At 52.1% G+C, this 16,352-nt stretch overlaps 1 protein-coding gene across 1 annotated transcript in view; it reads right to left on the reverse strand.

Annotated features, from left to right (window-relative positions):
- The window catches only part of b3gnt2b (UDP-GlcNAc:betaGal beta-1,3-N-acetylglucosaminyltransferase 2b), a 269,680-nt gene that overhangs the window by 115,588 nt on the left and 137,740 nt on the right, over nt 1-16,352 (reverse strand). The window lies entirely within an intron of this gene.

Below are 16,352 nucleotides of genomic sequence, written 5' to 3' on the forward strand. Positions count from 1 at the left end.
CTGTGCATCACCCGCTCCGATACCTCCACTCCCATTCCCATCCCCCACCAAATTAGTTAAACCAACCCCCAACAGCACTAGCAAAACCTACCTATCCGGAGGCCAGAGACCATCATGGAGACCCGCGAGAACAAACCCCATGCCGCAACCAAGGGCATGATTGAACGGTGCTTCAGGATCCTGAAGACGTGGTTCAGTTGTCTGGACCACTCTGGAGGGGCCCTCCAGTATAGTGCGAGGAGAATATCCTATATTGTGGTGGTCTGCTGCATCCTCCACAACATCATGTAGCAGAGGGGCGACGTGCTGGAGGAGGATGAACGTCAGGCCTCAACTGACAAGGAGGATGTGGAAGAGGGCGAGGATGGGCAGGACATGGGGTCCGGGCAGGCATGGGAGGCTGCACAATGTGCGCGCCAGGGCCGACGCGCACGGGACGCTCTGATCGACTCTAAGTTCACCAACTAGAGACTTGGCCAGCGGCACAAACAACCGATCCCCACATCCCTACTTCCCGGCCGACCACCCCCTACCCTGAATACCTTCCCTGCACAACTGCTGCCCTTGCAACCCCCTCCGTGATTCCTACCTGAATCTTTACACGGTGTGGGCTCTGGATTGGCAGTAACAGCGGGTCTGGTCCATGGGATAGAGGATGATGACAACCCGCTCTGCGATAAGCTCTGGTACACCGCACTGTTTGACACCGTCCGACTCCTGCCAATGGTAGCACATTCCACCATCCACCTGGGTGATCCCTAGATGCCAGCAGGCCATTCCATCACACGGTCCCATCAAACCCTTGGGGTGACGGAGGTGGGGACGGTGGGGGGGAAGAGAGGGACGGGGGAAGGACACCGGCGCAGTGGGTGCTGGCTGAACTGGGGACCGTGGTCCAAGCCTACCCCCAATGTCAGCCCATCCCCCACCACCCCCTTGTGAACATGTGAACATTAATATAAACTTCGTACCCTGGTCCCTAACGCTATCCTATGTGCTGCACCCGTGCCAGCTTAACTGGTGTCTACCAGTCTGGCCTTACGGATTCTAATGCCACGTCTAGGTTGAGCCCGAGACGGTACTTCAGGAGTGGAGACGGCCTGCTGCGATATCCGCCATGTGACCTGGCTCCCCTTTGGCGGCCATCTTCTGGGGCGATCGGGCCTGGGTGGGCGTGGCTGTTGCTCAGGTGTCCCGGGTGACGTGGTGCCAGCCTGTTCTGCCTGCCGTTTATCAGATACGCCAGGGACAGGAGGGGTGGGGGGGGGGAAGCAGAGGTGCTGTGTTGTACCGTCACCTCCCCTGCGGGAGTCACCGGCACGGGCCCCATCACCTCCTCCTCCTTCGGGGTGCGCGATTGCCCTCAGGTTACTCCATGGGATGGGGGTGCGAGTGGAGCTAACCCGAGGCTCCCCCGCCACTTGGCGCTGGAGACCCGCACCCATCCCGACCAGGGTCTCGATACTCTTGGCCATGAGGCACAGGGAGTGGATCACCTCCCTCTGGGACTGTACCACATCGCGCTGCGACTGTGCCACATTTTTCTGGGTCTATGCCACATCAGCCAGTGACTGCGCCACCTCTCTCTGGGTGTGTGCCACGTCAGCCAGCGTCCTCAGCCATGACCCACTGTGACTGGGCCATGCTCTGGAACACCGCTGCAATGTCCAGAAGGTCCTGGTACATGGCTGCCTGTGATAGGGCAGCCCTGTCCTGGGCCTCGGCACCACCTGCACAGAGTGCCGCAGACCTTGGACATCCTGACCCATGGCCAAAATCATCACCCCCAAGGCCTCCACCACGGATGCCAACCTTGTGGCGTTGGCCTGGGTGGCACGCATGGTGTGCACCACCTCCTGCTCCTGCAGGCGGTTGCCGACACCCCCTCATGCAGTCCCTGGTTCTGAGACTGCATCTCCACTATAGATGGGACTGCCCTTTCCAGAAGCCTGAAACCTGTCCAGATGGCAGCTAGTCCCTAGAATCGGACCATCCTCTGGCCGGCCGCCCCCTTGGGGATTCCTATCTCCACCTGATGTACGCAGCACGTGTGTGTGTGGTGAGCACCAGATAGTGCCCCAGAAGCCTCTTCACTAACATGCTCAACTGAGGTGAATGTCTTCTGGGATGGTGGAGGTGTTGGAGACAGCTGTGACAGAAAGTCAGTGTCGTCCCCAGACTGGTGCTCCGGGATATCTTGGGCTGCGGGTCGAGGGCTCCCGTTGCTGTCCGTATCCTCTTCCTCCGCACTGCTCTCCTCCTGGGGTTGTGGTTGGAGTCGGGAGCAGGGGGCACCAGAAGGGCCCGCCTCATCGCCAGGAGATCCTGTAAGACACATGATTGGATCGCGGGTGGGGGTGGTGGATGGGGCTGGGGTGGCAGAGGGAGGTGGTGTGGGGGTGGTAGAGGGGGGTGCTGTTGAGGTGGTAGTGACAACACAAGTGCCATGGGGAACCGCAATTCAGCTGGGTCTCACTTGCTTGCCCAATGCCGACCTCCGCCTCAGTGACTGCCCTCTCCCTTGGCCCGCCGATCAGGTCCAGTGCCCACTGCTCTGTTGCGATGAGGGGCCGCAGGTCCGGCGGTCCCCCTCCAGCCGCAGCACTCGGGGCCTGTCCCACCTGTGCCCAGGCCGGGTGCACGGCAGCGAGTGGCAACCTCCTCCCCACCCCAGGGTACAGGGTAGCCCGCCTCACCTCCTCGACGTCCAGCAGTGTGTCCTGTTCAGCATCGGTGAAACGGGATGCCGCTCTCCTTGTCAGCCTCTCGAGTGTCAATCCCGACTCTGGCGAATCGGATACCGTTTTTCATTGGAATTGGTCGTGTTCCACATGGAGTTGGTGCTAGGCCTTTAACGGTTGATGAATTGCTCTGGGAACGGTGACAATTTGCCTGTTGTAGTACACCACAGTCTCGGCATCAACACTTAGAGACTGTGGTCCGCCAGCCGTGTTGCGCTCTCCCTTGAATGCCAGGAGAACCCTCTCACGGACTTACCGGAAGTTTTCAAGGCTTGTGGGATCCACCCGAGTTGCACCTCGCATCGGAGTCAGAATCCCATCCAATAGGGGCAAGTCCAAATGGTGCGCCCTGAAGCCGGTTTAAAATCGACTTCGGCAAACTTACCCAGTATCCACTGGCCTCCCCAGTGAGACCACAGCCGGGCGCCATTCAGTACTGGTCATTAGTAACTTGGACCATGCAGAACAGCACCTTGAGGGCCATCGGAGACCCCTGGGTGTTCAGGGTCAGTGCAGGGTGCCCCGCGGCCCTGCCCCTGGTACACGGGAACCTTGGCACTGCCCAGCTGGCACATGGCATGGCCACTTTGGCACTGCCAATGTGCCCAAGTAGCACTGCCAAGTTGGCAGGAGCACTGTCCAGGTGCCAGGGTGCCCAGGTGCCAGGGTGACACTGGCAAGGCCAGGGGGTGAGGGGGACCATGCCCATGAAAAGAAGGTGGAGAGGATGTTTGAAGAGTGGGGGTGTGCAGGTCAGGTAAGTGGTTCCTCACCTCTGCAGTGTCAGTTAGCTTCTGTGTTGGTGACCACTCTGTCCTTGGCCACCCCAGTCACCTGAAGGGCACGCTCCTCGAAGGTGGTGAGGATTCATATGTCCGGCACACCACCTCCAGTCGGCGCCCTCTCCCAACAGTTATGGGAGAGCTTTTCCTGAGGAGACACAGAGAGGGCATCAGTAACCACATGTTTGGTTCACAGTGTGAGAGGGAAGGGTTGGGGTGGTTGAAGGGAGAGTGGGATGGAGGGAGGGTTGGTGGTCACCTGGAAAGTTGGGGGATGGATGCTCACGTGGGGGTATAGGTGCCAACTCACTCATGCTGCCCAGTGTAGGTTGTTGACCTTTTTTCGGCACTGCAGGCTTGTCCTCCTGGTCACATAACCAGCACTCACAGCCGTTCCCACCTCATCCCAGGCATCACTAGCTGCCCTGTAGCTGACCCTCCGGGCCTTTGGGGAAATAGGACATCTCTCCTGGCCTCCACTGCGTATAGGAGCCTCCCCAGATCTGCATCCTCGAATCTTGGGGCCAATCTCCTGGGCGCCATTGTTGTGAGCTGGCTGGGGTTGGCTGAGTAAGTGTTGCTTTATCTTGTTAGCGGGGGGCTGGCGAGCTCGATGCCGGCGAATCAGCTGGCTCGCCTTAATTTGTGGCGAGAACCCATGAGGCCTTGTTAAGTGGACCAATTAACGTTGAATAGTGTTGCCGGCCTTGTTGGGCCGAGCGCCGTGAAACTCGCAGCAGTTCCTGCTCGCTACCACACTTCGAAATCGTTCCGGAGAATCGCTCCCTGAGCCGGTGAGATACTCCACAGGGCCCCAAAAAAGTGTCATTGGCTGGCGGTGGGAAACTCGCCAGTGGGATTTTTAAAAAATATAAATTTAAATTACCCAATTATTTATTTTCCAATTAAGAGGCAATTTAGCGTGGCCAATCCACCTAACCAGCACACAGACAGTGACCTGGGCCCGGGTTCGAACCCGGTCCTCAGCACCGTAGGCAGCTGTGCTAACCACTGCACCACCATGCTGCCCTGGGAAACTCCCTTATAAACCCGCCACAAATGAACTTAGACATTTATGGGGAGAATCGTGCCCTTAGTTTCTGAACTGAAAAATTCTGCCACACATCCTTTTCTCGCTTCACTCACGCACCCAAATGCCCTCTCTGAGTTCATCTGGTCAACGGGATCCGTCTCCTGCCCTCTCAACCCTATTCCCATAGAACTGCTGAACACCCTTCCTGGACCCTCCTGTTAGCTGATATTATAAATGGTTGTCCAATATCCATTCTTGGATGGGCCACAATCTCCCTTAGTTAAACATTGGGAAAACCAAAGGAATTTCCTCCCTAAACTCTTCATATCACCATCTTATAAACACATTCTTACAATGTACCAGATGTTGGTTGCTGCTCTTTATATATCCACTGTTAGACAAAAATAAATGACGTGTGTTTGAACTATTAAATGAACACAGAATTTACTCCAATCCACAAACTAAATTATTTTCTCATTTACTGGTAATTACCAGTGACCAAAACAATTCTATTTTTATTTGACCATTTGTAGTACATAGATCCAGCAGGAAAAATACTAAATTTAGAGCTTTGGTGAGTCAGTGAATGGAATGCTTTGTATTTGCCAAGTTCTGTATTACTTAAAACGAATGAGTGGTGTTTTTGGCACAAGATGGAATTTTCCTTTCTGGGAGATAAATATTTTGTCTGCATTACACTCAAAACATTTCTGTGCAGACTCACTTACTATCATCTGTGTTCTTCTGTTAATTCTACTGTTAGTATTTAAGTTGCTGCATTGTGAAAAGGTTTTAATGCTTTCTGTTCAATGTCTTTATTTGATTTCAGCTTTCATGTAACAGAGCTGCTAACACTTTGGGGAATGGCGTCATTGTCTTGTGAAAAAATTCATGACAGCCAGGCAGAGCAACAGCCAAAGGAAGTTCAAATGCTTTGAGCTTTGAACAATGTTAAAGAGTAGCATAAAAATCAATAATCCAATCATAGTTTTTTTTTAAAAAGCACCTCATCCCTTTTCCAGTATCATCTCTTTTCACCCTTTTTACATATTTATTTTGTTTAACTGGAGGATGGAATAATAAATTCTACTCTGTAGCCAGACAGGAGATTCATTTGAGAAAGCAAGAATGGCTTTAAAACAGTTTATTTCCCAAAAGAGCTGGTGATTTCACAAACTACTGCCCGCTCTGTATGACTCAAAGTTGCCTTCAGCTGACTTGCCATTTTCAGTTCCCCCATCAACTCTGCTCCTTTGCCATTGCCTCTATTCCTGGTAACACTCAAACTGAAGAAAACTGTCTGCAACTCCAACATCATCTTTTTTTTTATATAAATGTTTTATTGAAATTTTTTTTCCCAAACAACAATTTTTCCCCTCTTACAAAGCAAACGCAACAATAACAATACAGAAATTTTAAACAATACACAAGTAACAAAACCCCTTTATCTTTGACCTAAACTAACCCCCCCCTTCCCCCCCCCCCCCCCCCCCTCCCCCTGGGTTGCTGCTGCTGGTCATCTGTCTTCCCTCTAACGTTCCCCTAGGTAGTCGAGAAATGGCTGCCACCGCCTGGTGAACCCTTGAGCCGATCCTCTCAGGGCAAACTTTATCTGCTCCAGTTTAATGAACCCCGCCATATCATTTACCCAGGCCTCCAGTCCGGGGGGTTTCGCCTCCTTCCACATGAGTAGGATCCTGCGCCGGGCTACTAGGGACGCAAAGGCCACAACGTCGGCCTCTTTCGCCTCCTGCACTCCCGGCTCTTCCGCAACTCCAAATAGAGCTAACCCCCAGCCTGGTTTGACCCGGGCCTTCACCACCCGCGAAATCACTCCCGTCACTCCCTTCCAATACCCTTCCAGTGCCGGGCATGCCCAAAACATATGTGCGTGGTTTGCCGGGCTCCCGCCACACCTCCCACATTTGTCCTCCACTCCAAAGAACCTGCTCAATCTTGCTCCCGTTATGTGTGCTCTATGTAGCACCTTAAATTGAATCAGGCTAAGCCTGGCGCATGAGGAAGAGGAATTTACCCTGCTTAGGGCATCAGCCCACATACCCTCCTCTATCTCCTCCCCTAGTTCTTCTTCCCACTTTCCTTTTAGTTCGCCCACCGACTCCTCCCCCTCTTCCCTCATCTCTCGGTAAATCTCTGACACCTTGCCCTCTCCGACCCACACCCCTGAAAGCACCCTGTCCTGTATCCCCTGTGTCGGGAGCAACGGAAATTCCCTCACCTGTTGTCTAGTAAATGCCCTCACCTGCATATATCTCAAGAAATTTCCCCGGGGCAACTTATACTTTTCCTCCAATGCTCCCAAGCTCGTAAAAGTCCCATCTATAAATAAATCTCCCACCCTCCTAATTCCCAACTGGAACCAGCTCTGAAATCCTCCATCCATTCTTCCTGGGGCGAACCTATGGTTGTTCCTGATTGGGGACCCCACCAGGGCTCCCCGCACCCCTCTCTGTCGCCTCCACTGTCCCCAGATATTCAATGTTGCCGCCACCACCGGGTTCGTGGTAAACGTTTTAGGTGAGATCGGTAGCGGCGCCGTCACCAGCGCCTCTAAACTCGTCCCTTTACAGGACTTTCTCTCCAGTCTTTCCCACGCCGCTCCCTCACCCTCTATCATCCATTTACGTATCATTGCCACATTGGCGGCCCAATAGTAATCGCCCAAGTTCGGTAGTGCCAATCCTCCTCTGTCCCTACTACGCTGAAGGAACCCCCTCCTTACTCTCGGAACTTTCCCTGCCCACACGAAGCTCGTGATGCTCCTGTCTATTTTATTAAAAAAGGTCTTAGTGATTAGTATAGGGAGACATTGAAATACAAATAAGAACCTCGGGAGGACCATCATCTTAATTGCTTGCACCCTGCCCGCCAGCGATAGAGGCTGCATGTCCCACCTCTTGAAGTCCTCCTCCATTTGTTCTACCAACCGTGTCAGATTAAGTCTGTGCAAGGTTCCCCAGCTCCTAGCGATCTGAATCCGCAGGTATCGGAAGTTTCTTTCCACTTTCCTTAGAGCCAAGCCTTCTATCTCTCTACTCTGGTCCCCTGGATGTATCACAAATAATTCACTCTTCCCCATGTTTAGCCTATACCCCGAGAAATCCCCGAACCCCCTCAAAATTCGCATAACCTCTATCATTCCCCCCGCTGGGTCCGACACGTATAACAATAGGTCATCCGCATATAACGAGACTCGGTGTTCTTCTCCCCCTCTAATCACCCCTCTCCATTTCCTGGAGTCTCTCAACGCCATGGCCAGAGGTTCAATTGCCAACGCGAACAACAATGGAGACAGCGGGCATCCCTGTCTTGTTCCCCTATATAGTCGGAAATACTCCGATCTATGTCGACCTGTAACTACGCTTGCCGTTGGAGCCCCATAAAGAAGTCTAACCCAGCTAATAAACCCGTTCCCAAACCCAAACCTCCTTAACACTTCCCATAAATACTCCCACTCCACCCTATCAAATGCCTTCTCTGCGTCCATTGCCGCCACTATCTCTGCCTCCCCCTCCACTGGGGGCATCATTATCACCCCTAATAGTCGTCGCACGTTAACATTCAGTTGTCTCCCTTTTACGAACCCTGTCTGGTCTTCGTGCACCACCCCCGGGGCACAGTCCTCTATCCTCGATGCCAGTACCTTTGCCAACAATTTGGCGTCCACGTTCAACAATGAAATGGGTCTATAGGACCCGCACTGCAACGGATCTTTATCCCTCTTCAAAATTAACGATATCGTCGCCTCCGACATCGTCGGGGGTAGAGTCCCCCCTTTCCTGGCCTCATTGAACGTCCTCACCATCAACGGGGCCAACAAGTCCACATATTTTCTGTAATACTCCACCGGGAACCCGTCTGGTCCTGGGGCCTTCCCTGCTTGCATGCTTCCCAGTCCCTTAATAACCTCGTCCACCCCAATCGGTGCCCCCAGGCCTACCACCCCCCGCTCCTCCACTTTCGGGAACCTCAATTGGTCCAGGAACTGCCGCATCCCCTCCTCTCCCTCTGGGGGTTGAGACCTATACAGTTCCTCATAGAAGGTCTTGAACACCTCATTTATCTTTCCTGCCCTTCGCACCGTGTCTCCCCTTTCGTCTCTAATTCCTCCTATCTCCCTCGCTGCTGCCCTCTTTCGCAATTGATGAGCCAACAGGCGACTCGCCTTTTCCCCATATTCATACCTCCTCCCCTGTGCCTTCCTCCACAGTACCTCCGCCTTTCTGGTGGTCAGAAGGTCAAATTCCGTCTGGAGTCGTCTCCTCTCCCTGTACAATTCCTCCTCCGGGGTCTCTGCAAATTCCCTATCCACCCTTAAAATCTCCCCCAGTAATCTTTCCCTTTCCTTGGCCTCTGTTTTCCTTTTGTGGGCCCCAATGGAGATCAGCTCTCCTCTGACCACCGCTTTTAGTGCTTCCCATACCACTCCCACAGGGACCTCGCCGTCGTCATTGACCTCCAGATATCTCTCAATACACCCCCGCACTCTTGCACACACTCCCTCATCCGCCATCAGTCCCACATCTAATCGCCAGAGTGTTCTCTGCTCCCTTTCCTCTCCTAATTCCAGGTCCACCCAATGTGGGGCATGATCCGAAACCGCTATGGCTGAGTACTCAGCTTCTTCCACCCTAGAGATCAACGACCTTCCCAAAACAAAAAAATCTATCCAGGAGTACACTTTATGGACATGGGAGAAGAAGGAAAACTCCCTAGCCCTAGGTCTAAGAAATCGCCATGGATCCACTCCCCCCATTTGGTCCATAAACCCCTTAAGTACCTTGGCCGCTGCCGGCCTTCTTCCGGTCCTTGAGCTGGATCTATCTAGCCCCGGGTCCAGCACCGTATTAAAGTCCCCTCCTAAAATCAAGTTTCCTACCTCCAGGTCCGGTATACGCCCCAGCATCCGTCTCATAAATCCCGCATCGTCCCAGTTTGGGGCATACATGTTAACCAACACGACCTCCATTCCCTCCAGCCTGCCACTCACCATTACATATCTACCTCCGCTATCTGCTACGATGTTCTTTGCTTCAAATGCGACCTGTTTCCCCACCAAAATGGCCACCCCTCTATTCTTTGCGTCCAGTCCTGAGTGGAACACCTGTCCCACCCATCCTTTCCTTAGCCTAACTTGGTCCGCCACCTTTAGGTGCGTCTCTTGGAGCATAACCACGTCTGCCCTTAGTCCTTTCAAATGCGCGAGCACTCTGGCCCTTTTTATCGGTCCGTTCAGGCCTCTCACGTTCCACGTGATCAGCCTCACTAGGGGGCTACCTGCCCCCCTCCCGTGTCGACTAGCCATTACCTTCTCTAGGCCAGTCCCATATCCCGCCTCCGCGCTCCCGCTCGCTCCCCCAGCGTCGCACACCATCCCCGCCCACCCACTCTTTAGCCATTTCCTTTTGGATTTCCGCAGCAGCAACCCAGTTGTCCCCCCCCCCTCCCCCTCCCCCTCCCCACTAGATCTCTTTCTAGCATGATTGCTCCCCCCATATTACTTCCGTAAGTCAGCTGACTTCAACTGACCCCGGCTACTCCTGCTCACGCCTCGACCCCCCCCATGTGGGGAACTCCCATCCGCCTTGCGCCTGTCTTCCCGCCTTATTCTTTCTGGTGCGGGAACATCCCTTTACCTGACCCGCCTCTTATGGTGCAGCTCCCTTTCCCCTCCCCCTCCCCTTCCCCATTCTCCAACTATGTCCCGTCTTTCCCCCCTCACCGGCGCCCACATTTCCCCAATGTCTCCCCCCTTCCCTGTTTACTTCTCAATTAACTTCCACCGTAACATTAACAATAACATTTCCTGCAGCATCAGTCCCTCAGTTCCGATCCAATTTCTCTTCTTTGATGAAGGTCCATGCTTCCTCCGCCGTCTCGAAATAATGGTGTCTCTCCTGATACGTGACCCATAGTCTTGCCGGCTGCAGCATCCCGAACTTCACCTTCCTTTTATGCAACACCTCTTTGGCTCGGTTGAAGCTCGCCCTCCTTCTCGCCACCTCCGCACTCCAATCCTGGTATACCCGTACCACTGCATTCTCCCATCTGCTACTCCGCACCTTTTTAGCCCATCTCAGGACCTCTTCTCTATCCTTAAGGCGGTAAAATCGCACGATTATCGCCCTGGGTGGTTCTCCCGCTTTTGGTCTTCTCGCCGGAATCCGATTTGCCCACTCCACCTCCAAGGGGCCCCTAGGGGCCTCAGCACCCATCAGTGAGCTCAGCATCGTACTTGCGTACGCTCCACAGTCCACTCCTTCCACACCCTCAGGGAGACCCAGTATCTGAAGGTTCTTCCTTCGCGCTCCATTTTCTAGGGCTTCGATCCTTTCAGTACATTTTTTATGAAGTGCCTCGTGCGTCTGTGTCTTAACCGCCAGGCCCAGGATCTCGTCCTCAATATCTGTCACCTTCTGCTCCACCACACGGAGCTCTGTCTCCTGGGTCTTTAATGTCTCCTTGAGCCCCTCAATTGCCTGTAGCAACGGGGTCAGCACCTCCCTCTTCAGCAGCTCCACGCACCGTCTCACAATTTCATCCTGCTCAGGCCCCCATGTCGCCTGCGCTTTCTCCGCCGCCATCTTGTGCTTCTCTCTTTCTGACCCTTTGGTCGACGATTCCTCGCGCTGCAGCCGCCGCCGCCGGTTTTTTCCTCCTTCGTTTGGGGGGGACTCCCTTCTCACACGCCCCACACCGGGTTGCGTCGTCGAAAAATTCCCCGTTGGGGCTCTTAAAAGAGCCCGAAGGTCCGTCGGAGCTGGAGCCGCCGAAGTGTGCGGCTAGCTAGGCATCACCGCAACCGGAAGTCCCTTCAGTGGCCTTGATGAGGTCTTTTCACAGTTGTTCCCTCTGCTGCTAGAATTCACTTTTGATACAGGCCCTCAGATCAGCTTGCAGCTTTAAGCTTGCCCTTCCCCCGCCTGCATGCTGGAAGAGGCCCTGTTTATCCTGCAGTTGCAGCCAAATCTTTTACTGTTTCTGCGTGTGTCTGGCAACCAAGAGACATACCCTTCCTGGGGGACACTGTCGGGGGAATATTGCAGCCTTCTTCCCACACCGGGAAATGTCAAACAAATGCCGTGGGGGCCCTGTAAAAGAGCCCAAAAGTCCGTTCCAAGCAGGAGCTGCCGAATATGCGACCTAGCTCTGCATAGCCGCACCCAGAAGTCCATTCCAACATCATCTTCAACACTGAACCGAGCTTCACACAAACCTCACTTAGACCATAAGACATAGAAGCAGAATTAGGTCACTTGGCCCATCGGGTCTGCTCCGCCATTCAATCATGGCTGATATTTCTCTTATCTCCATTCTCCTGCCTTCTCCCCATAACCCCTGATCCCCTTATTAATCAAGAACCTATCTATCTCGGTCTTAAAGACACTCAATGATTTGGCCTCCACAGCCTTCTGCGGCAAAGAGTTCCACAGATTCACCACCCTCTGGTTGAAGAAATTCCTCTTCATCTCGGTTTTAAAGGATCGTCCCTTTAGTCTGAGATTGTGTCCTCTGGTTCCAGTTTTTCCTACAAGTGGAAACATCCTCTCCACGTCCACAATATCCAGGCCTTGCAGTATCCTGCAGCACGGTAGCATTGTGGATAGCACAATTGCTTCACAGCTCCAGGGTCCCAGGTTCGATTCCGGCTTGGGTCACTGTCTGTGCGGAGTCTGCACATCCTCCCCGTGTGTAGGAAGGTAGTGCAGGGATCCCCTGCGGTCATCTCCCTCCAAAACAGATTTACCGTTTTGGAAACTGTTGGGGGAGATGGCTCACCAGGGGAAGGTGGCAGCAGCCAGGTTCATGGCACCGTGGCTGGCTCTGCTGCACAGAAGGGCGGGAAAAAGAGTGGCAGAGCTATAGCGATAGGGGATTCAATTGTAAGGGGAATAGACAGGCGTTTCTGTGGACGCAAACGAGAATCCAGGTTGGTATGTTGCTTCCCTGGTGCAAGGGTCAAGGATGTCTCGGAGCGGCTGCAGGGCATTCTGGAGGGGGAGGGTGAACAGCCAGCTGTCGTGGTGCATATAGGCACCAACGATATAGGTAAAAAACGGGATGAGGTCCTACAAGCTGAATTTAGGGAGCTAGGAGTTAAACTAAAAAGTAGGACCTCAAAGGGAGTAATCTCAGGATTGCTACCAGTGCCACGTGATAGTCAGAGTAGGAATGATAGGATAGCTAGGATGAATAAGTGGCTTGAGAGTTGGTGCAAGAGGGAGGGTTTCAAATTCCTGGGACATTGGGACCGGTTCTGGGGGAGGTGGGACCTGTACAAATCGGACGGTCTGCATCTGGGTGGGACCGGAACCAATGTTCCCGGGGGTGTGTTTGCTAGTGCAGTTGGGGAGGGTTTAAACTAATGTGGCAGGGGGATGGGAACCGATGTAGGAAGTCAGTGGGGACAGAAACAAAAGGCAGGAAGGGAGAGTGTGTAAAGCATGACCAGAGAAAGCAGGGCAGAGAGCAAGGAAGGTCTACATTAAACTGCATTTATTTCAATGCAAGGGGCCTGACGGGCAAAGCGGATGAACTCAGGGCATGGACGGGCACATGGGACTGGGATATTATAGCTATGACTGAAACATGGCTAAGGGAGGGGCAGGACTGGCAGCTCAATGTTCCGGGGTACAGATGCTATAGAAAGGATAGAACAGGAGGTAAGAGAGGAGGGGGAGTGGCGTTTTTGATTAGGGAGAACATCACGGCAGTACTTAGAGGGGATATATCCGAGGGTTCGCCCACTGAGTCTATATGGGTGGAACTGAAAAATAAGAAGGGAGAGATCACCTTGGTAGGACTGTACTACAGGCCCCCAAATAGTCAGCGGGAAATTGAGGAGCAAATATGTAAGGAGATTACAGATAGCTGCAAGAATAATAGGGTGGTAATAGTAGGGGACTTTAACTTTCCCAACATTGACTGGGACAGCCATAGCATTAGGGGCTTGGATGGAGGGAAATTTGTTGAGTGTATTCAGGAGGAATTTCTCATTCAGTATGTGGATGGACCGACTAGAGAGGGGGCAAAACTTGACCTCGTCTTGGGAAATAAGGAAGGGCAAGTGACAGAAGTGCTAGTGAGGGATCACTTTGGGACAAGTGACCATAACTCCATTAGTTTTAAGATAGCTATGGAGAATGATAGGTCTGGCCCAAGAGTTAAAATTCTTAATTGGGGCAAGGCCAATTTTGATGGTATCAGACAGGAACTTGCAGAGGTAGATTGGGGGAGACTGTTGGCAGGCAAAGGGACGGCTGGTAAATGGGAGGCTTTTAAAAATGCGTTAACCAGGGTGCAGGGTAAGCACATTCCCTTTAGAGTGAAGGGCAAGGCTGGTAGAGGTAGGGAACCCTGGATGACTCGAGATATTGAGACTCTGGTCAAAAAGAAGAAGGAGGCATATGACGTAGATAAGCAACTGGGATCAAGTGGATCCCTTGAAGAGTATAGAGATTGTCGAAATAGAGTTAAGAGGGAAATCAGGAGGGCAAAAAGGGGACATGAAATTGCTTTGGCAAATAATGCAAGGGAGAATCCAAAGAGATTCTACAGATACATAAAGGGGAAAAGAGTAACTAGGGACAGAGTAGGGCCTCTTAAGGATCAACAAGGACATCTATGTGCAGAGCCACAAGAGTTGGGTGAGATCCTGAATGAATATTTCTCATCGGTATTCACGGTGGAGAAAGGCATGGATGTTAGGAAACTAAGGGAAATAAATAGTGATGTCTTGAGAAGTGTGCATATTCCAGAGGAGATGCTGGAAGTCTTAAAGCGCATCAAGGTAGATAAATCCCCGGGACCTGATTAAATGTATCCCAGGATGTTGTGGGAGGCTAGGGAGGAAATTGCGGGTCCCCTAACAGAGATGTTTGAATCATCGGCAGCCACAGGTGAGGTGCCTGAAGATTGGAGAGTGGCGAATGTTGTGCCTTGTTTAAGAAGGGCAGCAGGGAAAAGCCTGGGAACTACAGACCGGTGAGCCTAACGTCTGTAGTAGGTAAGTTGCTAGAAGGTATTCTGAGAGACAGGATCTACAAGCATTTAGAGAGGCAAGGACTGATTCGGGGCAGTCAGCATGGCTTTGTGCGTGGAAAATCATGTCTCACAAATTTGATTGAGTTTTTTGAGGGGGTGACCAAGAAGGTAGATGAGGGCAGTGCAGTAGACGTTGTCTACATGGACTTCATCAAAGCCTTTGACACGGTACCACATGGTAGGTTGTTGCAGAAGGTTAAAGCTCACGAGATCCAGGGTGAGGTTGCCAATTGGATTCAAAATTGGCTGGACGACAGAAGGCAGAGGGTGGTTGTAGAGGGTTGTTTTTCAAACTGGAGGCCTGTGACCAGTGGTGTGCCTCAGGGATCGGTGCTGGGTCCACTGTTATTTGTGATTTATATTAATGATTTGGATGAGAATTTAGGAGGCATGGTTAGTAAGTTTGCAGATGACACCAAGATTGGTGGCACAGTGGATAGTGAAGAAGGTTATCTAGGATTGCAACGGGATCTTGATCAATTAGGCCAGTGGGCCAACGAATGGCAGATGGAGTTTAATTTAGATAAATGTGAGGTGATGCATTTTGGCAGATCGAATCAGGCCAGGACCTACTCAGTTAATGGTATGGCGTTGGGGAGAGTTATAGAACAAAGAGATCTAGGAGTACAGGTTCATAGCTCCTTGAAGGTGGAGTCGCAGGTGGACAGGGTGGTGAAGAAGGCATTCGGCATGCTGGGTTTCATTGGTCAGAACATTGAATACAGGAGTTGGGACGTCTTGTTGAAGTTGTACATGACATTGGTACGGCCACACTTGGAATACTGTGTGCAGTTCTGGTCACCCTATTATAGAAAGGATATTATTAAACTGGAAAGAGTGCAGAAAAGATTTACTAGGATGTTGCTGGGACTTGATGGTTTGAGTTATAAGGAGAGGCTGGATAGACTGGGACTTTTTTCCCTGGAGCGTAGGAGGCTTAGGGGTGATCTTATAGAGGTCTATAAAATAATGAGGGGCATAGATAAGGTAGATAGTCAACATCTTTTCCCAAAGGTAGGGGAGTCTAAAACTAGAGGGCATAGGTTTAAGGTGAGAGGGGAGAGATTCAGAAGGGCCCAGAGGGGCAATTTCTTCACTCAGAGGGTAGTGAGTGTCTGGAATGGGCTGCCAGAGGTAGTAGTAGAGGCGGGTACAATTGTGTCTTTTAAAAAACATTTAGATAGTTACATGGGTAAGATGGGTATAGAGGGTTATGGGCCAAGTGCGGGCAACTGGGACTAGCTTAATGGTAAAAACTGGGCGGCATGGACTGGTTGGGCCGAAGGGCCTGTTTCCATGCTGTAAACTTCTATGATTCTATGATTCTATGTGTGTGCATGGGTTTCCTCCGGGTGCTCCGGTTTCCTCCCACAGTCCAAAGATGTGCAGGTTAGGTGGATTGGTCATGATAAATTGCCCTTAGTGTCCAAAATTGCCCTTAGTGTTGGGTGGGGTTACTGTGTTGTGGAGATAGGGTGGAGGTGTTGACCTTGGGTGGGGTGCTCTTTCCAAGAGCCAGTGCAGACTCGATGGGCCGAATGGCCTCCTTCTGCACTGTAAATTCTATGATCCTGTAAGTTTCAATGAGATCCCCCTCATCCTTCTAAACTCTAATGAATACAAAACTGCTTGCAATACTCCAAATGGGGTCTGACCAGAGTCTTATATAGCCTCAGAAGTACATCCCTGGTCTTGTATTCTAGCCCTCTCAACACGAATGCTAACAATGCA

Source organism: Scyliorhinus torazame, chromosome 1 (assembly GCF_047496885.1).
Source record: "Scyliorhinus torazame isolate Kashiwa2021f chromosome 1, sScyTor2.1, whole genome shotgun sequence".
In the NCBI taxonomy this organism is placed as follows: domain Eukaryota; kingdom Metazoa; phylum Chordata; class Chondrichthyes; order Carcharhiniformes; family Scyliorhinidae; genus Scyliorhinus; species Scyliorhinus torazame.